Source organism: Haliaeetus albicilla, chromosome 3 (genome assembly GCF_947461875.1).
Source record: "Haliaeetus albicilla chromosome 3, bHalAlb1.1, whole genome shotgun sequence".
NCBI classification, from domain to species: Eukaryota; Metazoa; Chordata; class Aves; order Accipitriformes; family Accipitridae; genus Haliaeetus; species Haliaeetus albicilla.
The window spans coordinates 41104711-41122086 of record NC_091485.1 but is presented as its reverse complement, the minus strand read 5'-3'; the positions used below and the strand labels follow the sequence as shown (position 1 = coordinate 41122086).

General features: G+C 40.1%; 1 protein-coding gene across 6 annotated transcripts in view; it reads left to right on the top strand.

Annotated features, from left to right (window-relative positions):
* NCOA2 (nuclear receptor coactivator 2) overlaps positions 1–17376 on the top strand; it is a 198918-nt gene that overhangs the window by 64526 nt on the left and 117016 nt on the right. For all 6 annotated transcript variants that reach the window (XM_069779502.1, XM_069779504.1, XM_069779506.1 and 3 more), the window contains one exon: positions 7477–7703. The gene's annotated coding sequence lies outside the window, so the exon portion shown is untranslated. The remainder of the gene's footprint in view (positions 1–7476; positions 7704–17376) is intronic.

Genomic DNA, 17376 nt, shown 5'->3' with positions numbered 1-17376 from the left:
CTGCTATAGCCCTGTGAAATTTAGGCATTTATAATTATGGTATACGATACAGTTCTGCCAGACTAGCTATAGACCACTTACCATGGCTATTGGCCATAGATTACAGTTCTGAAACTACTGTTTGGGGTATTCAGAGATTCTTCACCCTCAGTAGGAGAGAGACAGGAACTGGTGATAGTCATCAGGCTGCAGAGGCAGAGGTACGTGGTTCAGGGGGGTTGTCTAGTTACGACAGATGCACTCACCTGACAGCAAGCATGCTTGATTTCTAGTCTTTGGGCTAGCCAGTGTTAATCTGTCTGTGCAAAGTGGAGAAGCATCAACAGATGAGTGAGAAGGTTTGGTATGGCAGGATAAATTGAGCTAATCTGGTAGGGGCAAAAAACTGGTGACTTCTGGAAATGAAAGTCCTTTTCCCCGTCGTCTTCTCCACAGTCTTGGCCAGGTTGTCATGTTGTCCCCCCCGTCTTCCTGGCTGTAAAACTTGTCTCAGCCCTTGATGAACTGATTCAGTTGACTAATCTACAAAAAAAAAAAGTGAAGAGTGTTACGCCAGATTAGTGAGCTGAACAGGTTTACTAAAGGATAGGATGAATGCAAGGAAAGGGACAGGAGCACAAGAACTTTTTAATAGTAGTTAGATGTTAGGTTGGCTCAGCACCCTTGTGTAACAGCACACTTTGAACATTTCTGTCCAGAATAATGTGGTGGTGTTTGGGGTATTTCCATGAGAGGAAGGATTTGTGGGTTCAAATAAGAGATCTTGAAAAGGAGATTATTAAGTTTTACAAATGTAGCCCAGGGGGTAGAGGAGAAATCAGCATATTAGACCACAGCTGTCAAGCTTTGAGGCACCAAAACCCCATTTTCTCACAGAGTATCTGTTAGAAAATATTCTCTGCTCCGTCTCATCATGGATTTCAGGCTCAAAACCTACAATTTCTGGAGAAAAGCACACTACTGGAATAGCAATATGGTGTAAAAAAAGGACATTTTATTCAACGAATCTCACAAATTAGGCACAAACAGTATAATAGAGTTTAATGATCATTGTTTTATTAAGGAACCTGTGTGTGACATGCATTTTTGTATGTTTAGGAGCAATAAAGTTTCTCAGTTCTTCTATTTTTTATTCTCTACTCCATGGAGAACTTTCTTTTGTCTTTGGCAAATGTATGAATATTATTATGTGTTTTCAAATTTCTGAAAGTTACCTAGGTGAAAACTAAAGCATAGATTAAAAATAGTCATAAAACCCCGTAGCAAAAAAGGGAGTTTTGCTCAGAAAAATAAAGGTCACAGTGTATTCCTGTTCTAAGCCACAATAATAAGAGTGGGGATAACTTTAAAAGGTTTGCTTTAGTACAGTACTGCCAAATGCATGCCATCTTCACTCTGAGATATGTCCTAAGAGCCAGTTCAGTGGCCACAGAATACTACAGGTGTATTTGCATTTATTCCAAGGACTTTCTGTTAGCTTTCTCTGCATCATACTTGAGAAGTTGTGGCCGTGTGGGGAAGTTCCCACTGATGGGAAAAGGGGAAACATAATCCCCATTTTTAAAAGGGGAAAAAAGGAAGACCTGGGGAACTACAGGCCAGTCAGTCTCACCTGTGTGCTCAGCAAGATCATAGAGCAGATCCTCCTGGAAACTATGCTAGGGCACATGGAAAATAAGGAGGTGATTAGTGACAGCCAACATAGCTTCACTACGGGCAAATTGTGCCTGACAAACATGGTGGCCTTCTACAATGGCATTACAGTGTTAGTGGATAAGGGAAGAGCAACAGATGTCATCTACCTGGACTTGTGCAAAGCATTTGACACTGTCCCGCATGACAGTGGATTTGACAGATGGACCACTCAGCAGGTAAGGAACTGGCTGGCTGGTCGCACTGAAAGACTTGCTGTCAATGGCTCGATGTCCAAGTGGAAACCCGTGACGAGTGGCGTTCCTCAGGGATTAGTATTGGGACCAGTGCTGTTTAACGTCTTTGGTGACACAGGCAGTGAGATCGAGTGCACCCTCAGCAAGTTTGCCAACACCACCAAGCTGTGTGGTGCAGTTGACACACTGGAGGGAAGGGATGCCGTCCGGAGGGACCTTGACAGGCTTGAGAGGTGGGCCTGTGTGAACCTCACAGAGTTCAACAAGGCTAAGTGCAAGGTCCTGCACATGGGTCAGGGCAATCCCAAACACAAATACAGGCCAGGCGATGAGTGGATTGAGAGCAGCCCTGAGGAGAAGGACTTGGGGGTATTAGTGGATGAAAAACTGAATATGAGCTAGCAATGTGCGCTCACAGCCCAGAAAGCCAATTGCATCCTGGCTGCATCAAAAGAAGCATGACCAGCAGTTCGAGGGATGTGATTGTCCCCCTCTACTCCACTCTTGTGAGACCTCACCTGGAGTACTGCGTTCAGTTCTGGGGCCCCCAACAGAAGAAGGACATGGACCTGTTGGATCAAGTCCAGAGGAGGGCCATGAAGATGAATAGAGGGCTGGAGCACCTCTGCTGTGAAGACAGGCTGAGAGAGTTTGGGTTGTTCAGCCTGGAGAAGAGAAGGCTCCGGGGAGACCTTATAGCAGCCTTCCAGTACTTAAAGGGGGCCTACAGGAAAGATGGGGAGGAACTCTTTATCAAGAAGTTTAGTGATAGGACAAGGGGTAACGGTTTTAAACTGAAAGAGGGTAGATTTAGATTAGATATGAGGAAAAAAGTTGTTCACTGTGAGGGTGGTGAGGCACAGGAACAGGTTGCCCAGAGAGGTCACGGATGCTGCATCCCTGGAAGTGTTCAAGGCCAGTTTGGATGGGGCTTTGAGCAACCCGGTCTAGTGGAAGGTGTCCCTGCCCATGGCAGGGGGGTTGGAACGAGATGATCTTTATGGTCCCTTCCAGCCCAAAACATTCTATGATTCTATTCCAAGATATCCTTGTATTTGTGCTGTTACTCAGTTTTGCTGTTATAACTCTCTGATTTAATTTAAAAAAAAAAAAGAAGTAAAATCACACACAGGTATATAACTTCCAATTTTTACAAATCTGAGACTCAAGTGCATTATTTTGAAACCTTACCAGACTATAAGTAGATTTATTTTAGTTGATACCATATGGATAACGTACTACTATATACGCTTTACTATTTGCTCAGTAGCTATTTTTGGCACTGTCATTCATAGAGTAAGAAAACCAAATTATTTTGTAGATATATTACATGAAGTGAGGTGAGCTTAAATATTGGTCTAAAATAAATGCTTATGAAATGACCAACTAAAACCTTTAGTCAGTCAGAACAGTGCTTGAGGTGCTGGAAATTGCTGAAGATCCTAAGAAAGTCAGTGGGGGACATGAGTTGATGTCTATAAAGCTATGGTACTTTTCTTCACTTTGCACCTGGTGCTTCCCTGGATGGTTGGTAAAGAATGGAAAAGGCATTCGACCTCAAAAATATTTAACTGAAGCTAAATTCTCTTGAACTCACGATGGTGCTGGGGATGGGGTTAGCAGTAGAGGGTTGGTGTTGTGGGTGCTTCTTGTGTCAGGCTTGGCTTTCAAGACATCGACTTCTTTTCATTTGACAGTGAGCCACAAAATTAAGGATGCTGTGCCACAGCAGTGGGAAGTTGTAGGTACTGTTGTCAGTACTGGTAACTCAGATTTCTTTAATTTCTTTTAATAATATGCCATAAGTCAATAAAATCAATGGAATACAGGTGTAAGGTTGCTATTCCATTTTAATCTACATTTCAGTGTGAGGACAAGCTGTGAGCAGCTGTGTGCAATGTATTGTAGAGCAGTAACCTTAATGTGGGAGTCTTTATTTGCATAAGAACCATAATGTTTTATACTGAGCTTATTGTGTCATGTTATTTGAACAGATTGAAATAAAAGAGTAAACTACACTATACATGTTGATCAATGCATGAAGTAGTTTTTGTGTTGATGCTAGTGTAGGGGTAGTTATATAGGATATTACAATCCTTTGAGATACGTCTTGAAATTAAAAAGGGAAGCATGATTTTGGGAATTTTGATGATTGAAAGTTCTAGTGTTGTAGGAAATTATGTTCCTTATGATGATTTAAAGAACAGCTTCCCTAAACAAACATAATAACAGAATTAAGTTTACAATGTAGAGAAGAATCCCTCATCAAATAATGCCAGTACATTGATCATAGCAAATACGCTATTTGCATTGTAGCATGGCTTTTGTGATAATTGTATTAGTAACAAAAAGCTGCTGAAGGTTTTCAGGGAATAACTTGTACTTTAAAAATGCTGGAAAGGACTTAAAAAAAAAAAAAAAAAAAAGAGGAATCTTACCTTACAATGAATTAATGGTCTTGGATGAATCTTTGCTGTTGGGTAAGAGGTTCGATACACTTCAGCCAGCTGGCTTAAGTCCTCGTAAGAACACACTTGTCCTAAGGAAGATTAGTCTTTTTGATGATTAGTGCACTGCACTGAGCCTCACCTTTTTCTTGACGTATATAACCGTGTGTTTATATGTTCACAAATCTTATATAAATACATGTAGTCCTAGAGGCTTTTCAAGCATTTCCATTATCAGTGTTTTATGATTTGTTTTACATTAAAGCTTTCCTACTTGATGTAGTGTTTTAGCCCATAAATATTGATTTCAGTGACAAAATAATTGGGTTAGTTTATGTTAAACAAACAGCATTTTTGGAGGTCTGGTGGATTTCAGATGAGTTTTTAGGAACACTATATAGTGGTCTGCAGGTACTAAATTTATTACAGTTGCTTACAGTTGAGAGACAACTACCAGTGCCTGATACTTCTAATCAGTTGGGCAGTGCTGTATGAATGGAAATACTTTCTTTTCCTTTTCCTTCATTGAAAAAAGTCCTTTGCTGACAGCAAATATGTTATACTCTGCCAAATGAAATAGTGCATGAAATTCTGCTCTCTTTTTTAAGGAAGAAGTTTCGTGTAGTTTCCATGATTGTACATTGAAGTGCTGAAGTTTCATTCAACCTAATTATATTTTTAATCTTAACTGTAACTAGTGATCAGATAATTATTCTGACCTTTAAAAAAAATATTATGGATGTTTGATAGCCAGTTTCATTATTAAATTGAATCCAAGTTATAATAAAATTATTTATTATTTATTTTTGAAAACAGAAATGTGCTTTTAATGCTTCATTATGTTTTACACACTGATGTTGAAGCTTCTCAGTTTATTTTTGTAAGAATAAACATGGATGTTCTAGGAGTGTGCATGTGGGTCACATACTTTTTTTGCCATAGTTAAGTGCTTTTTGAAAATTAGGAACATCAGATGTCTCTAGACTAAATACAATCTCACAGGAATAGTTAGTCATTCCTTGGAAATAATTATTTCTTATTGAAAAATAAATGTCCTAATGCATTTAATCCATACTATAATTTGCATCCATCCATGAGCATATGACACTGTTTTTCTCTTTTCTTGGTCTGCTTTTCTGGACCATGTTTGTACAGAAGTATTTACAAGGGCCATCAAGAAATTGTTGTCTTGTTTGCTATTAAGAGCTCAGTAAAAAAAATCTGTAAATTGGATTTTGCTCTAAAAGAATGTGTTGTCTGTTTTGAGAGGTTTTCCTCTTTCTGTATATTACCTGACAGCATGCTGCATTTGTTTTTCATGCTGAGATAAATAACTGCTAAATAGAGAAAAGGCAAGAAAAAGTTTCCCGGAGTTTCATACAAGAACATTATTTCTCCTCCAGGCAGGGGCAGATGATCACAAGCAATAGTATTATACGAAGTTACCCTTCCTCTTTGTAACTGATACATGACTGCTCCTAATTTAGTGCAAATGTGAAGTAAAATGGATTTGCTTAAATTATCTCTGTTAGTTGTGTGTGTGACCTTCCTCAGGAATGAAGCTAACCCATTTTACTTCAGGTTTTCATGGCCTAGAAGTATTTCGTGAGCAGCTGTAGCTTTTCAGGCAAGCATTGGTACCTCTAGGAGGAAAACAGTGGCATCTAAAGAAACACTAGCTGGACTGTGTGCTGTCATCTGATGATGCTGTTTGAACATTGCTTGTAGATATGCAACAAAACTGGTGGTGAGGACAAAGGCAACTTGTGTGATGTTTACTCCGGCACTGTCCACCTGCAACCACTACTCCTCTCAGTTTGACCACTGGTCTCAGGTGTTAATATTTGCACAGTTACCATTTCAACAAGCTGAATGACTTGGGCTATTAAGGGCTGAAAGGGGTGTGCCAGGAATTGCAGTAAGGAAGGCTGCCTGATGCTTCCCAGTATAGGATGCTGGTTGGAGTTTTTTACAACTTTGCAGAACATTAGCCTTTGGGACTAGGCAGTTGCCTCTAGCTTAATCTTTTTTGTATGCCAAAACTATTTAGCTATCTGTAAGAATGTGTGGAAGAAGTTATTTCTCATTGTAGATTTTTTTTTTTTTTTGAAGAACCTTTTTTTGGAAATGCTCCGTGTCCCTCCCTTTGAAGCAGAGACTAGGAGTTAGATGGCAGTGTGGGAAGCGCTGGTGATAGGCACTGGGGAAGAAGAGCAGCTTATGAGTCACAGCTTTGCCTTTGTCAGCACTGCGAAAATCTCAGATCTAACCAAACTGTAACCTTTTAAAGAAATCACAGCTCTCACATGCTGTCTTGAGCATGTGAGAGCTCTATGGCCTGGAAGGGGAGGGGGAGGCTGAGCTGGGGGATGAAACCAGTGCCTCGCACTCCAGCGCCTGAGAGCCAGAAGTAGACCTGTGGGCAGTGGCACACACGGGGCCCTGGCGTGGTCCTGGCCCCAAAATATTGTAGGTTGTGAACAGGAGAGAAAGACCCATGGTGAGAGTGTGTGTTAATATGACAGCACGTTGGGGAACGAAGGAGGGGAGGAAGGAGGGGAGTCAAGGGGGAGAATGTGGCACTGCCAGCCAAGCCTGGAAGTGACTGAGCCAGGAGAGATGAAAAGCCTTGGGGAGTGGGGGTGAGGAGAGACTTGGGAAGGGCACCAAAGGTAGGAACAAAGAAAGACCAGGGCTTGAATCGACATGGGCCAGAGGACATGGCTTGAGGAAAACAGGCAGAGGAGTTTGTTCTGGAAGGTCCTTTTCCATAGAGATCTTTGAATAAATAAACACTCTTTGATTTCAGTAGCTCCTTGAGAATATGTTTTTAACCGTCACTTATGGCTCGTCCCTATGCAGAGAATTGGTTTTTGCTTGCAACCATTTTACTCCTTTGCCACAAGAGCTGCACGGTAAATCTAAGGATTTTGACCCCACTGCTGGTTTTTGTAGGTGTCATTGTGACCCCGTCGTACAAGGTCACTTTTCTAGAAGTGGTGAATGCAAACATTTTTGCAAGTCAAGGAATATTAAAACTGAGCTTATCTTTGCAAAGCTCTTTTGTTTGGCCCCTCGTGAGGAAGCCTTATAATTTAATGATATTTAACCATGCGCTGACATGCTGTTTTTTTCTGCAGGACCACTGCTTCATTCGGTGTGCAGGATGGACTTGCTCTGGGAATGAATCTGGTTGATGCAGTGGAGAAGGCTGTTCTCTGTAGTACCCCTGCCTCACTTCCAGCAGAAGTCAGGACGTGCGTGGCGGGCGAGGCAGGGGATCACAGGAGGCAGAGGCCGTTCTGGTGCTCTCTGCAGCTGCATGCTGCCCTGGCGAACGGGACTCAGACTTCCTAGGTGATGCTAGGTAAGTTGCTCAATCTTGGGTTTTCTCATGTCCTTGCTAACTGTACGTGTCTTGCTTTCTTGTGGATGACTTGAGATCTTTGGATCTGATTTGGAAAAGTGCTGAGCACTGATAACAGCAAGTGAGGCAGTGGGGGTTGAGGTTTGAAAGTGCTGTATAAAGCACAACGTAATGCTAAGCACTGTGAAAAAATTGGGTCTGAGTTATGCCAAACTGGAGACAGAGTTGTCTTCAGAATTGGAGAATCATTTTGACCTTAAAGCTGTCACTGCTTTGTAGTTAGGAAGTTAGGAATAACACAGTTATTCTAAGTTAGGAGTAACAGAGTAACAGTAGGACTAACCATTATGTTGATGAAGCACTCAGCTGCACCATTGAATTCACAAAGAAATTACTTGTTCCGTCTTCCAAAAAAAATTTGAGTAGCATGCAGTAAATAAGGTATCGGACCATATGCCAAATACCAAGAGTAAAACAGATTACTGTTTTGATTAGTGGTAATTCTGTACGCTGAATGAAGCAGAGGTGCTGTGGAAATGGTATGACATAACTGTGGTGTATACCATGCCACAGAAGCAAACAAAGGCAAAGTTTAGGTTTCTCTAAAACTTACTTTTGACATTTCCTCTTGTGAGTGCTTGCCTCTGCAGATTGGTTTTAGCATAGATGTTTGTATCACATAATACAATTTGAGGTGCAAGAAGCACAGCATTTTTTGATCCTGTCAACTCAGATAATATATGTACATAAAACCAAAATGACACATAAATTCATCATTCTTTGCAGGCACATGCCTCGTGCCTGGTTATTGTATCAGATACAAAGCAGACAGTGTTTGTAATGCCCACTATCAGAATGACTTGAGGTCAGAATTTCATCTGCATTTCTTCCGGCTCGGGATTTGTATTTTCCCAGTGTGATTTCTATAGCTAGCTACAATGCTGTTGTAATCAGTAGATAACAGAGAATTTTTTGGCCAAGGCATGGTTAAGCTAAATATTGTTTTAACTTAGCTAACCTGAATGCAAAATATCTAACATTAGATCAGATTTTATGAATTAACCAAGAGCGTGTCTTCGGTGCCTAGAAACGTAGTGAGTGTGCTTGCCAGATAAGCTGTTAACTCTCTGTTGCAGGAGAGAGACAGTAAAAGCTATGAAGCTTTGATAATGGCTAAATATTATATTAAATACACAGAGTAAGAATGCACATTCCCCTTCCAGCCTGCTCATGGGGGATCTACTACATATGGCTCTGTGAAAGACTGCAGTAATGCTTTAGGCACAGCAATATTTTTAAGTGCTGCTTTCTAAGAAAACCTGAGGTATTTTTGTTTGACTACTGCTGCGCGGTGCAAGTTGTTCTTTAAATCTTTAAACGTAAACAAAAAAGGTAGGGAAAGAATCTGTATTTTATGAGCAGAAGTTAAAAATGAAATTATTTGCTTTACCTAGAGCATTGAAAATTATGTTGCAATTAGACTGATGCAATAGCACACATTACGAAAGGATCGCACGGTTCACAGAGCCCGCTGGAGAAAAGCACGGGACTGTAACAGCAGGGGTGTTGTGGGCCTGCGGGGCAGCGCACTGGCAGAGCTACGCAGGGAAGATTATCGGCTAATGTGGAGAGAGGAACGCCAAGAAAAATAAAAACTCTGCCGTTTCTGTGTATCCCATAAAATGGGAGGCAGGGGGGAGGAGGAGGGCGACTTGTTTTATCAATGTGCCTACTTTATTTCGGTGGCACATCTAATCCGGTATGGAAAATGTTTTCTGTTATGTGAAAGAAAGAAAGAATGGAAATGGAAGCTAATTTTGAGCTAATATATTTTGAAAGCTGCTAATAATAGTGGAATTTTATTCAGCGCACTCTATTTCTACAATAGAAAAGTAAAATTCCTTTGGGTTAACTGAAACATCTGTTGAACAAATTGGTTCAGTTTCATGAGTCTGTTACTAATTCTGAGAAGTAGATGGTGTTTTATAAAACCAGTAGAGTTGGGGGTTTAGTGCCCATATTCTTTTTTTTTTTTTTTTTTTACTATTATTAAAGTAGGTCATTTTGAAGTGTTATGTTTGCATGAATACAGTAATACTGTGGTTAATATTTCTAGTATTTCAAGGTTTACCTTTGCTTTAATGAGTTTTCTTCACTGTTTTTAATCAACATTACTAATATTCTTTAAAGTAGTGGGTTTCCAGGTTTTTTTCAAGTTCTTAGTAATGAAGTAACTGAGTAATTTTTTTCAAAAAACCCTCTTTTGGTGCATTTCAGCTTGTATTTCCTTGTTTCTGCAGGTTTTTCCTACTCTGCTTCACTTACAAAGTTTGAATGTTAACAGAATTTTAGTTGCTCCTACTGCTCTTTTCTCGTTTGGACTAATTATTCTTTGTCTGTAACTTCACAGTTGTGGGAAGAATATTGTAGGTGACAAATCAGTTTATGGCTTCATATGGTGGAAGCTAAGAATGTCCTAAGAGTCAATGAGCTGATGTCATATGAATTAATAAAAGAAGAAAAAGGTAGAAATTAAAAACAGTTTGTGAGATTCTGTTCCTATGCATCAGCAACGCTCTAATTTAATTTCCTACACATACACGCATCTTAAAGCAGTTTAGGTTTCTCAGGTACATATCCTATCAAAATCATCACTGAAAGGAAATCACAAGTGTAATGTTAGTATGCAGATAAAATTAAGTTCTGTGTGCTTTACTGTTAAATATGTAAAATCAGCACAAGTTCTTGTGTACTACATGTAACTAGCTGTAATACTTTGACACATTTAAAAGGAAAAGCTGAACTTTGAATTTAGACAGTGAATATATATTTTCTTTGTAGTGCATATATTATGTGGAAAATATAAGACTGATATTAAGCATGTACATTCAGTATGATTGTAAGCTATGGCAATTTCAGCTTCGTGGTCAGGGTGTCTGACTTCAGAGTAGCTCAGTGTATGAAGGATGTGAACGGAAGTTGATAATACTTTCTAATGTTACCTTAAGAGATAATTTCTTTTACTTTTTATTATGGCTATTTTTGAAGCTTTAATATATGTTCATTATGTGGTAATTCGGTTGTCTTCTTTAAAGTAGAAGATAATGCAAGTATAAATAAGAGGGACAGCAGTGTGGGATAGCATTGCTTTTGAGGGATTGCTGGGTTGAGGAGGAATGGAGATGTATAGTTGAGTTTTGTGAAGGTGCATGTGAGTATTGGCAGCGCAATGAGCTGCCCCACTGTTGATAAGATGTTCCAAACAACCCTTGTGTCAGTTTTGTCCTTGGTGCAGCTCGCTGAAGTTTCAGATGACGTGCATGAAATGAAGTGAGGGGGAAGTTGCGTGGCTGAAGTCCTGTGCCAAGTCTTTTTGAAGTTGTATGCAGCAGCTGTGCTGTAGCTAAAGAAAGGCTTTCTTTGACTCCATTGTAACATCTGCATGATCTTTAACAGCAGAATTGTTCCACTGTGATGTATCGTTTAGCTAATCCGGGTTGCCTTCATTAGGTATTTTTTTCTTTTCCTTATTAGAAGTGCTTGCGTTACTTTTGGGAATAAGTATGCAAAGATCTGGACTTGAGTGCTTCTGTGTAGAAACAGTAGGCTTCAGTCAAAAAAGAGCCAAAAGAGGAGTTGAGACTTTGAGTTTGAGTCTGTAGCTCAGTGAGGCTTTTGAGGTAATTGGGCAGCTCTAGACTACAGCCCATGAATTGGATTTTTCTATGTCCTCCCTTCTTTGGATGATAGGGGTTGAACGCGGGGCCAGTTTTTGTGGAGATGTGACAAACGCGTCATCATCATAGCTAACCTTGGTCTAACGGTTTCCAGCAGCGTGGTTTGCACCCTCTATGCTGAGGTATTACCCTGTCTCCCTCACGCCAGCGCCGCTGCTGCTGCGACTCTGGGGTGAGTTGGCTCAGGGAGCCAAAGAGTGGTCAGCCAACTGCATTTTTGGTTGGGTTACTTGGCTGACTCTTTAACTCTTTGAACTTGCTGACTGCAGAGTTAGACAAACGTCTGTGCTGAAGATGATCTGGAAGAGGGACAGCGGGGCCAGCCTCTTCTAGTTGCAAATTGGCTTTTCTGCCACTTCGAAACCGTGCCTTGACTCGAGGCAGGAAGAACGCAACCAAGGGAAGTGTTTTTAAAGAAGTGCATGAGTTAGACTGTGTACTGTGTTTACTTTGAAAGTGAAGTGAAAAGAAATCAATATCTCAGGTGTAATTGAATTAGAAATTTTAGCTTTAGTGTTTCTTTTAGTTGGAGGTTTTTGCATAAGGACTTTAAAACTGAATCTTTATTTAATCTTCTTCCAGTTTGAGACTAAGAGGTCTGTAATTGTTCACTCTCTGTTAGCACTGCAAAACTGGCAAGTTCTCATAGTTAAAGGGTGGGACCTAATGGTCAGAAATAAGAGGCTGTGATCTTGGAGAGCAAACCAAAGGAACTAGAAATGCTGATGCTTCTCAGTGTTAAGGATTTTGGTGATCTTGACTGTAAATATCTTGCATTTATGGGGTACTTGGGTCTCAAGCAGTATGTCACAAACTAAATCTGGAGGAATACATTGTAAATTAAATGTGGGTGGGGGTTTTTTGTAAGTGAGAATTATTACATTTTATCATCAGGAATTACTGGATATGCGTTTGCTTTTCAGTTGAACAATATGATCAGTCTTCCTGCTGTAAACTCTTAGGAGAATGACTGTCAGTGGAAAAGCGGGGTGCTGATTTATGTAATTGTACTCATTGCAGAAGTTTGGTTTGTGAGATCCAATTAACATAAATAAGCAAAGTAAGAGAAAAGGCACAGGAAACATACTGCTGCTTATTAGGATTGTTAAATGGTATTTTCAAAATTATCTTCTAGTCAAATAATGATTTTCTTCGATTTATGCTGGGCAGGCTGTGTTACTCCCCATATTCAGTGTCTCTAAAATTGAACATATACTTTCCACAATGAAGAATTAATACCGTACTCTGCAAAACAACAAAGCTGGTATTACAAGTTACTTGAAATACTGCATATTGAGCGGAAAACGAGAGATCTGCCAGCGTGTGTAATTCAGAGTGCAGCCTGCCTGCTTGGGAGAACGCGATGCGCCTGCCTCCCTGTCCGAGAGTGACCATGACCACGTCACCAGGGACTGAGCATGGCCCGGGTGACAGCTGGGCGTTTTAGTCTCACACGTGGAAAACATATGTTTCCTAATGCCTAAGGAGTACGGTTAGGTCCTAGAAACAGAGATGCTTGACAGCAGTAGTCCAATATATGCATTTTATCTACACTTTTAAAAATAGTTAGTAAAAGAAGACCTTAAGACCAGTCTTCAAAACTGAGCACATTTAATACATTCTGGTTCCAGCAACGTTACTGTGAGGTAAGGGCGAGCAGCCGAGGACTTGTTTCAAAAACAGGAAGTGCCCACATTTATATAAAATTGCATAGTTTCAGCTGTCATAAATGTGGTTTCAATGCAGTTGCAGGAGTAAAGCCCAAAGTAGTTATAACCAGCTTACTTCCTCTTCCAGTCAAAGTGCAAACAGCCATATAATTAACAATCTGTGGCTCATTTTCTCTAGCTGGGTTAAGTATTCTGTTTCGCCTGTTCAGTCACTGTATAAACAGAGGGAACTTGACTTGCTTAAGAACATTTTAAAACACAAATATTCTCGATCATAACCAGATCTGGAGATTCACAAAACGGGATCTTCGATTGCCCCTCGAGCTTGGCAGCAGAAATGAGACCTGTGAGTGTGGCTGGCATGCTGCCAGGCTCCTTGGAGAAGAGCTAGCCTTGCCAAGTTGGCTTCTTGCCATGGTAAACTGCATGGGGCAGCAAAACCTGCTGCAGAGCTGGTAGACAGTTTTTCTCTTTAGGGACTTCCCTTCTTACATTCCATTACAAATTGGCTTTATTCAAAGTCTTTTATCATTAATTTTTTGAGGACTGATTGCTCAGCTTTTTTGGACAGCTTTTTTCTGAGTTAATTCACCCATTCTGCCTTTGACTCTGCTCATGCACTTAGTATGGCAGAAAAGTGTGAGTGCAAAAGGACAAGAGAGTTCCTCTTCTGCTCCTGTATACTCTTGGGTTGGTTCAAATATGTTTTAGGCTGCTTGGGGCCTTTGAGGAGAGCCCTAACTTTTCATCCAGAAAGGGCCTGTCATCACTCCTTGGTCTCTGGTGATACCAGGCACTTGAGCAGCAAATACCTACTGAATATTCCCTGCGTACTCTGCTTGCTGGGAAGAGCTGGTGAGGAGCCTTTCCAGGGAAAGGGACCTCTCCCAGGAGAGTTTCACCAGGGAAGCTCTGCTTGGTTACTGAAGCTGCAGCACTTGCTGCATATGGTAATTGACAGCGGACCTTTTCTTCTTGTGACAGATTTTTAGAGAGAGGCTTTTCTTCATGTGAGAAGTAGCACTGCATTTTGCAAAGCCCTGTGAGAAACCTTTAGGCAGAGCTCGACAAACATTACTCTGTCCTAAACATAATATGAAACATTTCCCTTCCCTTTCCTAGCTGTCCTCTTCAACCATCAGATAAATAGTGGAGAATACTTACTCAAGACCTTATGAAATATAAATTCATAGCGACCATCTTTTGACTTTATGCAAGAAAGTTAATAGTCCTTAAAAGGACTATTTCATCCTGTACTACCTAAGTTTTTCCTTTCTTCAGGAAAAGCTGGCTAACCCATTTTGTTGTCACTGGAACAACCAGAAGAGCTACATCGATGACCAGAACCTTGACTCATCTTTCTGAATGGGGTTTTAAAAGCAAAAGCAGTCTTAATAGCCTCTGTGTGAAAACCAAGATATATCTAACAGCAATTGTAAAGAGAACAGAAATCAGGACAGAGTTCTGCTTCAAGCTCCCTAGTGTTTTTAGCTGTAATTTAGCAGGGGACACAACGGAAGACCAATGAAAGTGAGAACTCGCTTGCGTCCTGTGAAAATCTATGGTTGTTAGATATATTGAGGTATTTCTTTCATTCTAAATAAAATTTGGAAACTTTCAGAACACAACAACGTCTATAGCATTTTTAATTGTGTAAAGGATTCCTTCCTGTTCTTGTCTTCCAATGTTTTAAGAGAACATACAGCCGCCACTCTGAAGAGAATGGTTGCACAGCTTCTGCTGCTGCTTCTGCTTACTCTGTGTCTGTGTGTGTAGGTAATTATTATAACATCAATATAACATTACCTTCAGTCATTCAGAAGAGCCTTATCTAGGTGCTTGCCAGAATTACTCATGTGTTTCTTTGCTTAGCGTGACATGGCCATATTTTCCTTCATGGCTTAGTTCCTAGCCCAAGCACAGGCAATGAAATGTGCTCACATTGCGCTGTGTTTTATCACTGAGTTAAGGGATTGGATAGGGTTGTGCTGTAAAAGAGGACAGTAGGGCCAGTCAGTTCGATGCAATGAATAGATTGCTCTTATTTGTAGAGGAGTATGGTCCAAACGGTGGTCTGTGGGCCAAGACCAGCCTACGGGAAATTTCCATCTGCTCGGCTTTTTACCAAAGGAGATGGAGAGCAGCTCTGCAGCAGCAAATACCGCCCAGCAACTGGACTGTATTGGAGGCTTGCCACAATCCAATTTAGAGGGCTGCCTCCAGGGGAATGGAAGAAGGTGGAGTGGAAGGGGCCAAGTAGAAGAGCCTCCCTTCTCTTGTGGGCCGGTCTTATTTCCATGATGACATCTTGACAATATTTTTAGGATAGCTACTTGTGGCATGTGCAGGTTGGTCAGGTTGGTGACTACCCTGAGGACTAGGAAGTGAGGCCTGTGAGAATTAGCTGGTGGGAGGTTCTGTATCCAACCATCAAAATATAATTGCAAACCCCTTGTAATAAGCGACCTCTTTTAATAGAAAACCACATCCTTTAAAACAGTTCATTAAAAATGCCCTTATCAATTACAAGCTACCATGCCATATAAAAAGCATCTTATTTGCATATGAAGTAATTCAGATTCAAACTTCTAATTGCCATTTGTGAAGTGAAATACTAATTTTTGAGTGGATTTTGATATTATAGTTTTATATTGCCTTTTAGGAGAATTTAGAAATTAATTTGAGACCATAACTATTAAACTTGAAAAGAGCATGGGAAGCTGGAAAGCTCCGTATATATATGAAATAAAAATCTAAAAAAAAAAAAAAATTGTATGTGTACTCTTCATTGGCATGCAGTGATAGTCTGTAAAGTTTTTATTATCCTGAGGTAACAGGCATACCCATTACATGAGAGCACTGAATACCTTTTTAATCTATGCAGGTCATCCAAAACAAATGCCTCCAACAATTATCTCCACACTTGGTTGTGTATTTTTATCATCATAAGGTTAAATACTAAGTGAAGATTTAGGTTTTTACACGATTTATATTTTTTATCTTTTGTATTTTTTCAGATTCACTGTTATAAGAATTTTCACACTTAGAAAACCATTAAGCTCTTGTAATAATGAAGATGGCTCAGGTGAAAATGAAATAATAGAAAAATCATGTACAAAGAGGGTGCTAGCTTTAAGATCTCGACTTACTATATTTCTTTCAGCTGATGGTAGAAAAAACTTTGAAGTTACTTTTGTGTATGTGTATTTATACAAATAATCTGGATTACTTAATTCAAATACAGTCAGATAGAGAAATATATGCATTGTTGTAAAGAGTTATTGCAATTAGCCTGGCCTCTAGTATGTATAGCAGAATTGTTGTTCTTAAATAAAACTGAATGAAAGCAATTCTCCTGCATCACAGTTCCCTCATGTCATTGCTCTATGGACCTACATGAAATCCAGGTACTTGTAAATTCCTCTGAGCCTCATCAGACTCCTGTAAGGTTTCTGAGCCTGGCATGAAAGACCTGTTTGCTGCTGGGGACAGATTGTTTCCCCTTATCAGGAATGGGGCCCACATGAGTCAGCTAACCAAGCTGCTAATTGCCCCAGTAATATAAAGAACAGTATAAGGTCATGCTCAGTTGCAAACTTTCTAAAATCACTTTTTGCACTGTAGAAAAATGAGAAGAGATGCACAAACTTAGACAAAATAGCAAATGGCTTTATAGCGTTTCTGTGCTACTGGATCACCTTGGGGTTTGAGTCAGGTTTCCCCGAGTTCTCAGCTTCACTCCTTCAGTCTTGTCGCCTCTTGCAGTTGTTTGAGCTCTGCTCTTGATCAAACTTTTCTGCCAAGGTAAAAAATTTCCCTGTGTTCAGACATGTAGATACCTTTGGGTACCTTCAGACTTCCTGTTTGTGTTCTTAAGAGTCAGTTCTGTCGCCTTGTTTTCTTTGTTTCTTCTTTTATACCAGGCTTTTTCCACTGTTCTTTGCCCATTTTGCTGCTGATAAGCTGCGTGGAGTGAGTTTCCTCTAAACATCATCCATCTTGCTTTCCCCTGGACAAAAGACTATTCACTTGTTCCTGGCCTGGATCATAGGTGACACCAGTCCTGTTAGCAGATGTCTGAATGCTGGGTGTATATGTGCATGCATTTTATATATATGTGTGTGTGTATATATATACACACACACACACACATATATATATGTATGTATATAATATATAAAATAAACATCTGTGTTGTGTATAATTTTATGTAGTATCTAATAGCTGATGTCTGGTATACAATTGCTAGTATTAATCATTTTATAA